Below are 17938 nucleotides of genomic sequence, written 5' to 3'. Positions count from 1 at the left end.
TTTAAGCATTTTTAAAAGCAATTAATTTTTTACTCTTACTTGAGCAACATTTTGACTGAGCTACTTTTACGTGTAGTGGAGTAAACTTAACCAGGAGTATCTCTACTCTTACTCAAGTACTGGGGTCGAGTACTTCGTCCACCTCTGCCTACAGTAACAGAAGGGATATTCATTTACAATTCACCAGTGAACAAGAAAGGGGAACTAAAGTCTATTGACTTTGCTTTATTGCCTGTTAGATTAGGTAAATCATAGCAACACTGTTTAATAAATGACTACTGTATAAATAAAGTCACCCCTACACAGAAGGTTTGTGTGTATCTAAGGCTAAAGGATACCTTTATGGCTTCCTTATCATTTCCTTTATGGCTGTGTTCGTTGTCATGTCAATAGACACTGTGAATATGGGACAATGGGTATACTGTGTAGCACTGCACCGGTTAGTTTGCATCCTCTTTGAGCATAGATGTTTGACAGTGGAAACTTCAAACTTGTCAAACCTTCTGTGTAGGAGTGACTTTTTTATAGTCATTTATTAAACAGTGTTTATATGATTTACCTAATCTAACAGCCAATAAAGCAAAGTAAATAGACTTTAGTTCTCCTTTCTAGTTCACTGGTGAATTGTACATGAACATCCCTTCTGTTATGCTGCAGGGGTTGAAGGTATACAGTTCAAATTGACATGACAAAATCTCAATAACATTGCTCTGTTTTAGCATTGCCTGAGTTTAGTGTTAACCACTTTCAATGTGGCGTCCCTATTTTGGGCATGTCATTATGGGCAAACATTTTCAAAAATACAACAAAGTTCTAATCTATAAAGCAGTGCTTAATTGATTGGTATGAGTCTATTGTACCTAGCTACAATCTTGCAATTATTTGGCAACATAATAGTAGGCTATATACATTGTCAGAATGTAACATACAGTACAGTTGGACTTTAAAACTATTTATTTACATAATAAGCATCTACAGTACATGTAGCTATTTATACTTATATATACTTATACGTATGTGTCACAGTCTGTGGCTCTGTGTAGTAACCTTGGTCTTCTCTACACTCATCGCCAGATCATTGCACAACCTCCAATGGTAGTAGCATGATTCTCGCCAGTTTCCCTAGTGATTATTGTCTCCGCCAGGCCGAAAGGCATGGCGAGAGAGTATGTTTTGCACCCTGTCTGTCCGTCCGTCCGTGTGTCCTGTCTGTCCGTTAGCAGATAATCTCCGGCACCATTGACCCGGTCGCTGCAAAACTGTGCACACACACTCCCTGGATGCCAATTCAGAACCTCTGCCCCAAATGCTTTTTTTTTCACATGGGCCTGTTATTTTTATATTACTCCAACAGATTTTATTCAAACGTCTTGCAAATCGGTACACAGTATCTCTATAGTCATGTGATCAACACGGATCTGTCCGATTTCCCATATTCCATCCTCATTGGCTAAGGTTGGCTTCCAAAGTTTTCAAGATTGGTCCGTTTTGAACAAAATGCCTCAAATCATGAACGCAGCTTGCTATTTCCGTGAAATTTCACAGGCAATTCCAACTAGGCCGAGGAAGAAATGCCACCCTTTTCACATTGTTATAGTGCCACCAGCAGGTCTAATTTAGCAAAACACATTTTCGGAACAAAATGCCTCAAATCATGAATGCAGTGTCCGATTGCCGTGAAAGGCCTAAGAATAAATGGCACCCTTTTCACATTGGCATTATAGCGCCACCAGGAGGCCACAATAACGTACCTGACCTGGCGGAGACCTGTGCTCCGAGGCGCACTTTTTCTAGTTGTACATAGTTTGGAGGCAATTGCACAACTGGTGTGCTATAGGAGGCGGACGAGATAAACAAAGTACGCCTTCTCTATTATGGTGGCTGGATATTGTTTTACAAATAATAGCATTAAAATATTTTATTTTTTCTGCGTTTCATACATTTTGTTCCAAAAGTTACTAGAGTAAGAAACTGTGAATTAATCAAATATTTTAGAGATTTAGTCAATTCAATACATTGATAGAAGGACTTCAGTAGGTCCTCTTTGTGATGACACGTACGGTCACATGAATAACATCATGTAACATGATTTAAAATGGCTTTTTATTTGTGTTGCACGACATTGATGAAGTACAAAATTCTGGACAAAAGTGATTCAAGTTTTTAAACATCTTTTAGATGAATATGTCACATGTGAATATGTCACCATTAAAAAAAAAAAAAAAAAACTTTTGTCATTACGATTTTTGCCCGGACTGTTACACCGGATGACATTTTGACACTTTAGAGCTGAAATTTTCATGGCCTCCGAACAACAAATTTGCTCGTCTCGTCTTTGACCCATGCATGTATGCATGGATGTATGGATATACATGGATGTATGAATTTTTGTTTATTTATTCATTGTTTGTTTGTTTGTTTATTTTCTTATTTACTCATTTATTTATTTTCCAACTATTCACAGTTCACTCTTATTGCAGAATTCCGAATATTGCTGGCCCACACTAATCTACCTGACCTGGCGGAGACCTGTGCTCTGTGGAGCACTTTTTCTAGTTTTCTATCAATTACACACCCCATGAAGCCTTGAATTCATGGAGATTTTTTAGTTTTTGTTGCATTCCTAAAGCCAATAATTTGATGACCAGCTGAAAGATGCTATGTCTCCGGTCATAAAAGTATTGGCTTAGGAATGCGACAAAAACAAAAAATCTCTATGAATTCAAGTCTCCATGGGGTGTGTAATTGATAGAAAATAAGTCATTTTGGGGGTGAACTATCCCTTTAAGCCTTTCTTTTACACTTCATAGTATGCAAAAGAAATATACTTGATGTTAATCTAGCAATCATACTAGTTCAATGTTTCTGTATTATTACATCTTGTATGGGTGTATAGGAGTAAAAGTATTTGGTAATTTCTATGTTTTTATAGGTGTTTCGGCAGGCTTTGTATAACATATTGGTTCTGGTTCTACAAGCAAGCACATCAGTGCATGGCTTCAGAGAGTTACTTCTCTGAAACAAGAGTTACAAAGTCCTATAAATTAATTGTGAAAACATTACAGCAATTCATCATATACAAATTAAGAAATTGACTTCTACTTTTAATTGCACTTTAAGTATTTTTAAAAGCATGTACTTTTGAATACTTTAAGCAATAAAGCAATTACTTTTTTACTCTTACTTGAGCAACATTTTGACTGAGCTACTTTTACTTGTAGTGGAGTAAATTTAACCAGGAGTATCTCTATTCTTCTTACTCAAGTACTGGGGTCGAGTACTTCGTCCACCTCTGCCTACAGTAACAGAAGGGATGTTCATGTACAATTCACCAGTGAACAAGAAAGGGGAACTAAAGTCTATTGACTTTGCTTTATTGCCTGTTAGATTAGGTAAATCATAGCAACACTGTTTAATAAATGACTACTGTATAAATAAAGTCACCCCTACACAGAAGGTTTGTGTGTATGTAAGGATACCTTTATGGCTTCCTTATCGTTGCACTGCACCGGTTAGTTTGCATCCTCTTTGAGCATAGATGTTTGACAGTGGAAACTCATTTGAGGTGCTAGGAGGTGGACGAGATAAACAAAGTGCTTCTTCTCTATTATGGTGGCTGGATATTGTTTTATAAATAATAGCATTAAAATATTTTATTGTCTCCGCCAGGCCGAAGGCATGGCGAGAGAGTATGTTTTACCCCCTGTCTGTCCGTCCGTCCGTCCGTCCGTCCGTCCGTCCATCTGTCTGTGAACAGCTAATCTCCGGCACCGTTGGCCCGGTCGCTGTGAAACTGTGCGCACACACTCCCTGGATAACAATTCAGAACCTCTGCCCCAAATTTTTCACATGGGCCTGTTATAGCGCCACCAGGAGGCCGATTTGTGCAAAACCCATTTTTTGATATTACTCCTACAGATTTTATCCAAACGTCATGCAAATCGGTACACAGTATCTCTATAGTCATGTGATCAACACGGATCTGTCCGATTTCCCATATTCTATCCTCATTGGCTAAGGTTGGCTTCCAAAGTTTACAGGATTTGTCCGTTTTGAACAAAATGCCTCAAATCATGAACGCAGCATGCGATTTCCGTGAAATTGTGCACGCACATTCCCACTATGCCAAGGAACAAATGCCACTTCAAAACTTTCAAATCAGCCTCATGGTGGCGCTATAACAGGTGTATTCACGTTTTTACCTATAACTGCACAGATCTGCGTGAAACATCGCACGCACACTCCCTAGAGGCCAAGGAACAACCTTTGCCCTGCATTTCTCACATCTGCCTTTTAGAGCGCCACTTTTGGAAAACACATTTTTTGCTCTTACTCCTTCAGATTCTGTCCAGAAATCACCGAAATCGGTACACAGTATCTCTATAGTCATGTCATCAAGACGGATGTGTTCGATATTTGATATTCCATCCTAATTGGCTAACATTGACTTACAAAGTTTGCAGGTTAGGTCCATTTTGAACAAAATGCCTCAAATCATGAACACAGTGTGCGATTTCCGTAAAATTTCGCACGCACATTCCCACTAGGCCGAGGAACAAATGCCACCCTTTTCACATTGGCCTGTTATAGTGCCACCAGCAGGTCTAATTTAACATTTTTGGAACAAAATGCCTCAAATCATGAATGCAGTGTCCGATTGCCTTGAAAGGCCTAAAAAGAAATGGCACCCTTTTCACGTTGGCCTATTATAGCGCCACCAGGAGGCCACAGTAACCTACCTGACCTGGCGGAGACTTGTGCTCCGAGGAGCACCTTTTCTAGTTTTTTTCTGCGTTTCATACAATTTGTTCCAAAATTGTAATCAATTTGTGAAATGTAATCAATTGCAAAGTAAAAAATCTGTAAAATAAATAAATCAATTATAACTGGGAAGAAGAGGGAAAGTGAAGGGGGGGGGCGGGGAGAATGGCAAATGGCTATATTGCAACAGTAGAATACACCTCCTCAAAGTATGACAGAAACGGTTGCCAGACTATAGTATACTTCTGAGTGGAGCCTCTGATCATATATTTAAGCTGTTCAAGTTTAAAATGTGACATAACATCCGCCACCCAGTGTTTGTGGGATGGCGGTGCCGCTTTTTTCCAACTGAACTGTCGTCTAGCAAGTAAGGAGGAGAAGGCTATAGCTTCAGCTTGGTGAGTCGCTATTGGTATACCCTGTGGGAGAACACCAAACAATGCAGTCACTGGATTGGGGTCTATAACTGATTTACACATAATGAAAAGGTATTAAATACCTCCGTCCAGAATGCAGTCAGTCTGGGGCACGACCAAAACATATGGCTAAGGGTACCAAAGATGGTACCGTTGTCAAAGTTTCAGAGATGTCAAAGTTGCAGGACCCATGCTCAGGTGCCAGTCACACACCTGTGACTGGCACACACCTGCCTGCAAATGGCACTGCTTGGAGCATACACAAACTCAACAAAGTTGCAGAACCCATGCTCAGGTGCCAGTCACACACCTGTGACTGGCACACACCTCTCAGCAGGTGTGTGTTGGCAGGTCACTCAAAACAAGAGTGATTACCAACAGAAGCATATTGGGGGATTTTGGCAAATGTTTTGGGGATGCTACCCACACGTTCAGCTGCGTTGCTCATTCCACGAATGCCCGACCCTTACAAGCTGTACCTCGTTGTATAACTAATCAACTATGAAAATGAGATAAAACTAGAAAAAGTGCTCCTCGGAGCACAGGTCTCCGCCAGGTCAGGTAGGCTATCGTGGCCTCCTGGTGGTGCTATAATAGGCCAATGTGTAAAGGGTGCCATTTCTTCTTAGGCCTTTAACGGCAATCGGACCTTGCATTCACGATTTGAGGCATTTTGTTCCAAAAATGTGTTTTGCTAAATTATACCTGCTGGTGGCGCTATAACAGGCCAATGTGAAAAGGGTGGCATTTCTTCCTCGGCCTAGTGGGAATGTGCGTGTGAAATGTCACGGAAAGCGCAAGCTGCGTTCATGATTTGAGGCATTTTGTTCAAAACGGACCAATCCTGCAAATTTTGGAAGCCAACCTTAGCCAATGAGGATGGAATATGGAAAATCGGACCGATCCATATTGATCACATAACTATAGAGATACTGTGTACCGATTTGCATGACGTTTGGATAAAATCTGTAGGAGTAAATGGGTTTTTGCACAAATCGGCCTCCTGGTGGCGCTATAACAGGCCCATGTGAAACATTTGGGGCAGAGGTTCTGAATTGGCATCCAGGGAGTGTGTGTGCAAAGTTTCGCAGCGACCGGGCCAACGGTGCCTGAGATTAGCTGTTCACAGACAGACGGACACACGGACACACGGACGGACAGGGGGTAAAACATACTCTCTCGCCATGCCTTTCGGCCTGGCGGAGACAACAATACCAATTGGTATTATTGAAGGGGAGAAATAATCGACCGAAGTTAAGTTTCCAAACTTTTTGTTGGCAGTTTATATTTTGCTTGACGTTCTATTGTTACTATTTGCATTTTTTCTTGTTGCTACAATGTGGAGGAGCTTAAAGATTGTACTTTTGTTTATTTGTACAATGGGCCGTAACAATAACGATTATTGAGCAAGTTCACATTTTCATCCAAATGATAATTATAGACACATTTGTATGTTTCCAGAAGTCTTTACCACAGACCAGAGTCCCCAACAACCAGCTGTGTGTCTTTGAAGAGTGACTGGTCTAAACAGCGTCCTCCTGACTTCAGTAATGAACCCGGACCTCCACACGCAAAGTATGTGAATCTGCCAATTGACCTGCACAGAGCCGTCTCTACATCTCTGGCCCCAACCCCTGTGCTAGGACAAACACACACACACACACACACACACACACACACACACACACACACACACTCACACTCACACGCTGAGGAGAGTGGAGAGCCGTTCCGACCACAGTGGATTGGAATCTGTGTATATGAAACTTAATACCCTATCGAATATCTAATTACACCAACATTGTTCAAATGAAGCAGTTTGTTTATGCTTATTTATTGAAATGATATAAATTGCTTTTGTCTTGTTCTGGGTCTCCCAAGGGTGTCCTGTTCCCGTAGGGAGTGCGCATTCGAAAACAAATATGTGTCAATCTTGACTTTTTTTCTCTCCGGTCTAATCCTGACCCGTGGCGACGAGCGATTTAGTCGACTAGCAAGCCTGAACACCTGGCTCAAGCGCATCGGTCGCATCCACGATTTAAATTTCATCGATAATAGATAAGAGCAACGCAGCTAAACTTGTGGGTAGTGCCCCCCAAAAATTTGTCAAAATCCCAATATGGTTCTGTTGGTAATCGCTCTTGTTTTGAGCGACAATGTTTTGAACAGGTTTTCTTCCAGAGATTTTCAGGCAAGATAATTTTAATCACAATGGTCTTCATCCCAGCAAAAGAGGATCCCAAGTGCTGTCGGCACTCCTAGCCGTTAGCCTGCGACATCAGCACGCTTCATAGCTGACCACAACAACATTGCTCAACCCCCCTGACGTCCGTCAGCGAGTGACGTTTGTCAGCGAATGATGTCCCCCGGTCCCTGCCCCCAGCACTTTAGTTACGCCCCGCTCTCCAGGCCACTCTCTATTGGGCTCGGCCTGAGACGGCCTATATCTATATGACCAACCACCACTTTCAGGATGGCTCTTTTTAATACGAGATACCTCACTGATGAAACTCACTGGTTGAATGACCTTTTCCCCTCCCGCTACCTTGATTTTAAGCTCCTCACTGAAACATGGGTTCAACCCAGTGACTGTACGCACTTTTCTGATCTCCTCCCCCCTGATTGTGTCGAGGCAGACAGTGAGTGAACTGAGAGACCTGTCTTTTCCCGACAGTAGAGAGCAGTCCTGAATGAAGTGGCCAGGTAGAAGCAGCTGTTGCGCTGACGGCGACGTTGCTCCTCCGTTGTCAACCGGGCACGAGCTCGCCCTACCTGCATCGCATCGACTCGGGCTCAAGCGTAGTCGGAAGCTCTCAGGTGTTTCAGGAGGAGAAGGTAAGCGATACGTGATCGTTCAGTGGAATATGCCTGCGGCTGAAGATCGAAGATGATTGAGCACTGGAGAAGGAAATCACCGGAGGTACCAAGGTCGCAGTCATATCGCTCTGGCATCGGAACATGAGGCTCCCGGGAGGGACCCGGTCGCTTCGCAGGCAAGCTTACTAGCACATCTTCACTATCAGGAGGCAAGAGTCGAATCTGAGCAGTGGTGTCATTAATTCTCTGCGTAGGCTGGTCATGTTGCTGGTCCTGCTGGAGAGGTCCCGCATTCCATCCAATAGCTCTCTTAAGGCCTGGTCATGAGTTCCAAGCAAGGCGGCCTGACCAGCCAGGGTCTGGTGTATATTGTTTGTGTCTGCTGGGTTCATAATGGCTCAGTAATAATCTCGAGGCAGACAGTGAGTGAACCCAGATGCAGAACACAGACCAAGGAGACGTATAGAATGTAAACTTTAATAAATAACTGAGGTACAGGCTTCAAAAGCCAAAGTAATAACTGAAGATTGGATTTCACCAAAGGAGGTCTAAAGTTGCAAGGAACGAAAGGCAGTCTTCCTTGTAGATCTCTGCAGTCTTCTGTCCAGGTTGGAGCTGCATGGGAGGCTGTCAGGCTGACTAGCACTAGATGCACCAGCGTGTGCACTAGCTGGAAAATATCACTGAGGACTGCGTGCAGTCACAGCCAGGTATTAGTAGCCAGCCAGGTGATTGCAGGATGGAAGACAGCCAGGTAATAGCCAGGACACACCTCCCCACAAGCAGAGTGCAGCTCCAACCTAATGGACAAACAAGCAGATAGTTAAGAGACAGACAGAACTTTCAAGCTGCCATGACAGATTGCTCTTTTTTTAGTTCCCCAAGGACCTCAGACACAGGTGGTGGTCTAGCCATAGTCTATAAATCCAACCTATCATGTCGACCCCAGCCATAGGCTATTCCAGCTTCAAACTTCAACTATTTGAGCTGAATTTTCTTCCCCTGTGGTCTTTGCCCTAGTCTATTGCACCCCAAAATCCAAGGATTTTATTCATGAATTTGGAGACTTTATATCAGGGATAATGATGAAATATGACCACATCCTGATCTTTTGCGATCTAAATATTCAAGTTTGTTGTGAATCACGACCAAGTTAAAGACATTTTTAATCTCCTTGAGTTGTTCAATCTCACCCTCTCCATTACCGGCCTTACTCCTGAAAAGGGCCACACATCGGACCTTGTTCTGTCATTTGGCCTCAATATCTGATGTTTTTCCAATACCATGTATCTCGGACCACTTCCCCATGTTATTCACCACCTCTACCCCTTTCTTTGTGATTTATACTGGTCCCCCTGCGTGCCTCACACGCACTATCAACCCCTCGACCGCATCACTGTTTTCATTGATTTTCAACCACTGATAGCCCAACCCCCTGGACTCTCCCTGTGCTCTCAGTGCTGGCGTACTTGTTGCCATTTCTGTATTGACATTCTGGACTCTGTTGCTCCCTCTGGGCACAACAAACGCACTAAAGCACTTCACAAGCCTTGGCTAAATGACTCAACCCCCGCCCTCAGACGCCTCTGTAGGCGTGCTGAGCGAAAATGCCGCAAAGACAAACTCCACATTTCACTGGATATTTTACAGGGCTGCGTCTTTGATTACCAGAGAGCAGTGAAAGCTGCTAAATCATCTTACATATCCAATCTCGTCACCATTCATTCATTGACTGCCAGAGTCAAAACATCATCTATGGCTGCCCTTGCCAGCGATTCCGAGTGTTTTCACTAACCTTTGAAAAATCATTGAATATTTTTCTTCACAACGATTCACCCACCGATCGCTTTAAAAGACGTAGGGGGGTCTCGTAGAATCGGAAAAATCTCCTGATTCATCATCATCATCATCATCATGATTCACAGGCTGCGGAACAGCGCCCTCTAGGGTAAACCACTGAAAACACCAGCAGTCAATGAGTTAAGAGCCATAGACCTCAGGTTCTCTTTCATATTTTCAACTCCCTCTCTAACCCCTGTGATACCTTGCCCTCTGTATATTAATTTCCCAAAAGAATGTATTGCCAAAATCTCCGACCTCAGGGCAGCACATTCATTCATGGCCCTAGACCCCGCCCCCTCCCTAAGTCCTGCCACTCTCAGTTTGAGCCAATATCACTTACTGCCCTTATGGAAGTGGTTATGCTCCTATGCCCGTCAAATTGCCCCTCTGACTGCATTCCCCCCTGTCTTCTTAAAGACATATTTGGTACGGTTGGTCCTAGTGTCCTCATATTCCTAAATTCTTGCCTCACCTCAGGATATGTCCCTTCCGCTTTTAAACATAATGTGGTACACCCATTATTGAAAAAGAAAAATGTTGATGTTTCCACCCTCTCCAACTTTAGGCCCATTTCCCAGCTCCCCTTTTTGTCCAAAGTCCAGGAGAAAGTTGTGTACACCCAACTGCAGTAATTTTTACTGTCACATGGCCTTCACGAGAAGTTCCAGTCAGGCTTCAAACCTGGCCATAGAGTTTTTAATGATCTAATTTTAACAGTAGACTCTGGTACCCCTGTTGCACTAGTTCTCCTCCATCCTTCGGCAGCCTGTGATACAGTAGACCACAGGATTTGTTCACTTTCTTAAACAGAAAGTAGGTTGAGTTGGAATCTCAGGCACCGCCCTTACTTGGTTCCGGTCCTACCTCCGGTCCTACCTTGGTACCGGTCCTCCCTTCTCATAGGGGAATTCTCGTCACTTGCAGGCCCCCTCTCATGCGGAGTGCCCCAAGGCTCCATACTGGGTTCTATCTTAAATGTCCTCTATATGCTACCCCTAGGATATATTTTCGCGAAGCACAACATAGCCTTCGATTGTTATGTGGACACTGTTCGAATATATCTATCACTCAAAGCCAACTCTAATGGTCCATTCCAGCCATTTCTCAACTGCTTACATGATGTCAAGACCTGGATGGGCACTAACTTTCTCAACCTTAATGAAAGCAAAACGGAAATTATAATTTTTAGCCATCCTTCCGCCCTATCCTCCAACTCCCTGGGCATCTTAAATTCTAACATCCGTTCCTCTGTTAGAAATCTTTGTTTTATTTTAGACAATGTTTATTCCAATTAAGACTTCCAAGGACTGCCAAGGTCAAAGCCTACCTCCCGCATAAACAGCTGGAGATGGTTATTCACCCTTTTCAACCCGGTTCTGGCCGCTCTCCATTCGCTCCCTATGAATTTTATAATTGATTTTAAGGTTCTTTTATTCGTTTTTAAAACACTTCACGGACTGTCACCGTATTATCTTTTGAATCTACTACAGCCCTATATCCCTGTCAGAGCTCTGAGGTCTGCTGACAAGCAGTTGCTTGTTGCAACCAATACTAGACTAAAATGTAGGGGTGACCGCTTTTGCTGCCACCAGGCTTTGGAATAGTCTGCCCCTTCCAATTAGATCAGCGCAGTCCATTGAGGTTTTTAAATCCCGGCTCAAAACCCACATCTTTACCCTTGCTTGTAATCATAATGTGAGCATGTTTGCTAATGTTTGCTTATTTATTTATGTTTTGCTTCCATGTGTTACGTGCCTTCGAAGGCTCATAGGGACATGATTTTCTCGATGTTCTGGTGTCTTGTTCTTGCTGTGCAGCACTTTGGGCAATCTCTAGTTGTATGTAAATGTGCTCTATAAATAAAGTTTGATTTGATACTGTACATTGTTTAAAATGTTTTGGGTGTTTGGGACTGTGTAGACTACTAGTATATTGTAATGTTAACCTGAAATTGTACATGTGGTTGCTAGATGTAACATTAAGATTGCCTTATGTAATATGTTTCCACACCATATAAATTCTATTGATTTTGAACCGTTTTCTTATACTGCCATGTAATGTAATATGTTTTCATGTTATGAAATGCGATTTCTTAATTATTGTGTGGACCCCAGGCAGAGTAGCTGCTGCTAAGGTAATAGCTAATCCAAATCCAAACCCAAATCCAAATCCAAATAAACAAATAAATACCACAGCATATCCTCCCATGGGGGCTCCTCACTGGCATATGAGCCAGTATGGCACAACAGCAGTGGCAACACAGAAATGTGTGGAGGGGTGAATTGGCATATTGACTCAACTCAAAAACAAATATACTATAATATATAAGTTTGTGACATTTACATGTTTATAGTTGTCTGATAACATTCACAGGCCATCACATTTTATGACACGCAACCTGTTTTATGTCACAGGGGCATTGCCCAACAGCGTACAGAATACCTTTCAATTTTCTGGAAACAATATGAATAAATGCTACTCACTATTTGATTCAGTTTGGTCTGAGATAGAATAGAAAGAAGACCGCACATACAGGCATTGGAGAACAGTGGCTGTCAGAAAAGTAAACCTGTAACTCATGAATGTAGCTGGAACCTTTATTTAAGTAGCTTTTTAGTCAATTAGGTGGTTACTGCATACAACGTATTCAACTCATCCCTAAGTCATCCCTAGTTTCTAGCGTCATGGCACCATTTTGAGCCAACATTAAGTATGACAAAGCTGTACATAACGTACGTGTGTGTGTGTGTGTGTGTGTGTGTGTGTGTGTGTGTGTGTGTGTGTGTGTGTGTGTGTGTGTGTGTGTGTGTGTGTGTGTGTGTGTGTGTGTGTGTGTGTGTGTGTGTGTGTGTGTGTGTGTGTGTGTGTGTGTGTGTGTGTGTGTGTGTGTGTGTGTGTGGCGCGCCTGCCTGCCTGCCCACAGAGAGAGGAACCGGAGTACTTGTGACCTGACTGAGGAGCCGTCCAGATGTGACCAGGTGCTGACGGATCCTGTTTCTATGACCTGTGGAGAGACTTCCACACAAAGACGTGGACTGCAGACACCAATTCAAATCAGCACTGTACAAAGTAAATATATACGTGTTAAATGCTGAAAAATGAAATTCTATTTTCAACAAAGAAAAAAAAATAGTGAGTGTTTTATTTGTATTTTAGCCCGTTTTTACTCTGGGGATGCAAATTATAAATCATATATCTCATAACTTTACATAGAATGTAAAGTTATGTGTTTAACATTGATGAACTGTTCTGTTACAGTGGATGTCAGTCTGAATGAGATTTTAAGGCCATATATGATCAGTCTGACGAATGGGTTGGATGGTCAGAGAGAAGACACAACACTCTACATCACAGAGGGAGAGAGCGAATGGGTTAATAAACAACATGAGATGTTGCAGCTTGATACAGTATGCAAGATGGAGACGACCCTCTCCGATGAGATGGATATGTCAGAGCACATCATGTGCTCTGACATCTTCAAACCCTTACCAGGCAGAGAGATACCCATTCGAATAGTTCTGACAAAGGGCATCGCCGGCATTGGAAAAACATTCTCTGTAGACAAGTTCACTCTGGACTGGGCAAACGGCACAGCCAATCAGCACATCAATCTCCTGATTCCGATCTCTTTCCGGAAGCTGAACTTGGTCAAAGATAAGCAGTACAGTCTTCTCACATTGATCCATGATTTCCATCCAACATTAAAGAAGATGACAGCAGAGCAGCTTTCCGCCTGTAATGCTGTGTTCATCTTTGATGGATTAGATGAAAGCAGAATTCCATTGAACTTCAACAACAATGACATTGTTTCTGATGTTGCAATGGCATCGTCAGTGGATGTGCTGTTGACAAACCTCATCAAGGGGAACCTGCTCCCCTCTGCTCAACTCTGGATAACTACCAGACCTGCAGCAGCCAATCAGATTCCTCCTCAATGTGTTGACAGAGTGACAGAAGTAAGAGGATTCACAGACCCCCAGAAGGAGGTGTACTTCAAGAAGAGATTGAATGATGAGAAGCTGGCCAGCAGAGTCATCTCACACGTCAAAACATCAAGGAGTCTCTACATCATGTGTTTCATCCCAGTCTTCTGTTGGATCACTGCTATTGTGCTCGAGAACATGTTGAGGACAGACAAGACAGGAGAGCTGCCCAAGACCCTGACTGAGATGTTCTGCCACTTTCTTTTGGTCCATATAATGAGGAAGAAGCAGAAGTATGCAAAGGAGGTGAATCAACAGGAGCTCATGGGGACTGATTGGAAAGATCTTCTGAAGTTGGGCAAGCTGGCGTTTGAACATCTGGAGAAAGGTAGCATTATGTTCTACCTAGAAGACCTGGAACAGTGTGGTCTTGACGTCAAAGAGCCCTCGCTGTACTCAGGAGTGTGCACAGAGATCTTCAAAATAGATAGTGTGCTCTTCCAGAGCACGGTCTACTGCTTTGTTCATCTGAGCATTCAGGAGTTTCTGGCTGCAGTCTACCTGTTACACTGTTACACTGAGAGGAACATGAAGGTGCTGAAGACATTCCTGGAAGATTACAACAGTGACAGTTCCCTGGATGACCTCCTGAACAAAGCCATGCTTAAAGCCCTGAAGAGTAAAAACGGCCACCTGGACCTCTTTGTCCGCTTTCTTCATGGCCTCTCACTGGAGTCCAATCAGAGTCTGTTAGGACGCCTGCTGGGTCAGACAGAGAATAGTCCAGACAGCATCCAGAGAGCCATCAACAACCTGAAGGACATTGAATACAATACCTCTCCTGACAGATGTATCAACATCTTCCACTGTTTGATAGAGATGAAGGACGTGTCAGTACTGCAGGAGATCCAACAGTACCTGAAGTCAGAGAACAGATCAGCTTGGAAACTCTCTGATACTGAGTGTTCAGCTCTGGCCTACAAGCTGCAGATGTCAGAGGAGGTTCTGGATGAGTTTGACTTGCAGACATACAACACATCAGGCTGGGGGCGAATGAGACTGATTCCAGCTGTGAGGAACTGCACGAAGGCTAAGTTAGTATTCATCTTAATTCTAACATATTAACATGGAGGAAATTATACTGAAGTGTCAGTCAGTCATTTTAAACGTGTTCATTCTGCCATGTTTCAGCTAAATTGTTAATTGTCCATTTGTTTTGTAATCATTGTTCAGTTTGTCATTTATTACTGATAACTGTTAGATAATAATATTACTTTACATTTTGCATTAGCCTACTTCCACAAAACACCCTTTACTTGACTGAAGTGCAAATAATAAACATACTTATGATGTGCTTTTCAAAACATGGTTATAAAGAGGTTTACAAGAACAAGATAAAATAACAGTAGCAGGGCAAAACATTAAATAAAAACAAATGTAAACGTAATAAACAACAATAAAAACGAATACCCCACTCACTCACACACACACACACACACACACACACACACACACACACACACACACACACACACACACACACACACACACACACACACACACACAGCTATACTTTGTAATAATGATTTCATACAGTTCATACATGTGCAAAATCAGTCAATATCCAAAAGTGGTCTTGAATTGTTGTTATAACACTTATTGCCATTCAGTTCAGCTGCATAGAACTGTTGCGATGTACGTAATAAATAGTACATGCTGAAAGACAATGCTGAAACATTTTGGCCTGAAAATACTATTTAGATTAACCATTCCATGACACAGGGGATGATTTGATTCCTATATATTACCATATTTTCAAACCGCCTAATCGTTCATGACCATTAGATACACTGCACGTTCATAGATGCATGCCCATAGATCACCATGGGCCCTTGGCTAATAATTATTTTGCCATGTACCACATACCACATACAGCAGACACACCTAAAGGCAAAACAACACGAATGCCTCTGCTTTGGCACAATTTAATTGTATAATAGTTATTTAAAATATTGCCAATGCAACTATACACTAAAAGATTATATTTTAAGAGTTTGTTGAAAAGCAAGTCCCAATTCCTTAAGGCATATCAGTTGCAGTATTAGCAGTAGCAGCAGTAGTACTACTACTACTACTACTACTACTACTACTACTATCTACTACTACTAATACAACAAAAACAACAACTACTACTACTACTGCTACTACTAATGTAGTAACAGTAGTGTCAGTAATAGTATTGTTATTGGTAGTGTGATACAATGTATAAACTGATTGTGTTATAATATCCACACATTTATATATGTTTTTGTAATTACAGACTTGTTGGGTGTTACATCAGTGAGACACACTGTGAGGTTTTGGTCTCAGCTCTCAGCTCTAAGACATCCAGATTGTCAGAACTAGACCTAAGTTACAACATGACTCTGAATGATTCAGCAGTGAAACTGCTCTGTGATGCACTGAAGAGTCCACATTGTCAACTGAAGATTCTGAGGTCAGTAGTCCTGAATTGTGATGTCTGTCTGTCTGTTTGTTTGTAGAAGATAAATACGTTTGCCTGCCTGTGTCTCACTCTGACTGCATGTATGGAATATCTATTGCATACATGTTGAAGAAGCCACTCAATATAACAAAAAGTTTAAATGCATACACTAGTTCAAATTTGTCTTTACTGAGTGATAACTCGAAACACATGATGGGTGTGAGATCAAACAGGGGCCTTTTTCTCAGCTTCTTCAATTGGGGTTAAACAAGATTCAAATAAGTATATCTTCAACATACAACACATGATTTACAAGCTTAAAATCTGCACTTTCATAATCAACAGAACTGTGCCCTACCCAAGTTGTCCACTTTTCATTGGAAATAAAATCTTAACATGTTGACAGAATCAGAGTAAGAAATCCACTCACAGCTTTGGTTCCAAAATATTTTATTATCAGAGATAGTCCAGTAGTAGCAGGTCAAGCTCTATTTGTAAATAGGTTCTTAATGCAAACAATACAATGCAAGAGGTAAGTAGATAACACCAAGTCAGAGTAATAACACAAAGATTAAGCAATGTAGTGAACAAATTAGGCAAAGCAACAGGTTAAATCAAACCTTTTGAACACAGGCAGAAAAAACAAAATTGTTAACAGATCTAACGATGGATTATCCATTTTCCAGTGTCCAGGTCCAAGCTGATGACACATGTAGCCTATTGAGAATCAGATTGATCTATCATCCAGTTTCACAAACTCTGTCATCAGAGCAGAAAACAAAGACATTTGAATAAGATGTGTTGTCTTTTGTGTTTATCTCCATTCAGGCTGAATTACTGTGGACTCTCAGAGAGATGCTGTGCAGATCTGGCCTCAGTTCTCTGCTCCAACACATGTAGTCTTCAAGAATTGGACCTGAATTACAATGATTTGCATGATTCAGGGGTGATTCAGCTCTTTCCTGCACTGGAGAGTCCACAATGTAGACTGAAAATTCTCAGGTTAGATCAGTTCATGCTGATGTTCAGCTCCATTATGTTATAACTCTGGAAAAGTGTTTTTATTGTCTCTTTTTTCTCTGTGTAGTCAACTTCTGTTAATTTCTGGGAGAGTTCACAAAATTTCTGCCCAAACCCGACATTACCAGACCCGACCCAACGCTTTCGGGCCGGGCCGGAAATGTATGCTAATTAGTCAGGCTGAGCCGGGCCTTGGGAAAAAAGAAATACAAATACAAATATACAAAATAAAAAATAAAAATCGAATATCAATAAGGTTCATAATAATAATTCTGTTCTATCTTTATGTGCAGGCGAGAAAAGTTGCTGCTTTGCTGCCTGATTTATACTTAATTGTATGCAGGTGTTGCGCACTGAATAGCCAATTGATCTACAACCTATCTACAATCTAATAGATCTACAATCTATTTGATTTGTGCAGACAATATGTGGCCCAGCATAACAAACCTATTCTTAAAAAAAAGAAGAAAAAAAAAAAAAAAGTTTTTCTTTTTTAAGTAGAAGTATATGTTCCATGGTACACTGCATATGAATGGAGGTGTGACATTCCCCTCTTTGTCTCCAGTGTTCTCTCTCTCTGTCTTCTGTCTGAAATTTCTTTACTAGGAGTAACCCCTTGAGATGAATCATCTTGTTTTTGAGGGGGTCCTCAAATTACAAAATACACTTCATAC

The sequence above is a fragment of the Gymnoscopelus braueri genome (genome assembly GCF_963280865.1).
Source record: "Gymnoscopelus braueri genome assembly, chromosome: 19".
NCBI classification, from domain to species: Eukaryota; Metazoa; Chordata; class Actinopteri; order Myctophiformes; family Myctophidae; genus Gymnoscopelus; species Gymnoscopelus braueri.
This window is presented reverse-complemented; position numbering follows the sequence as displayed.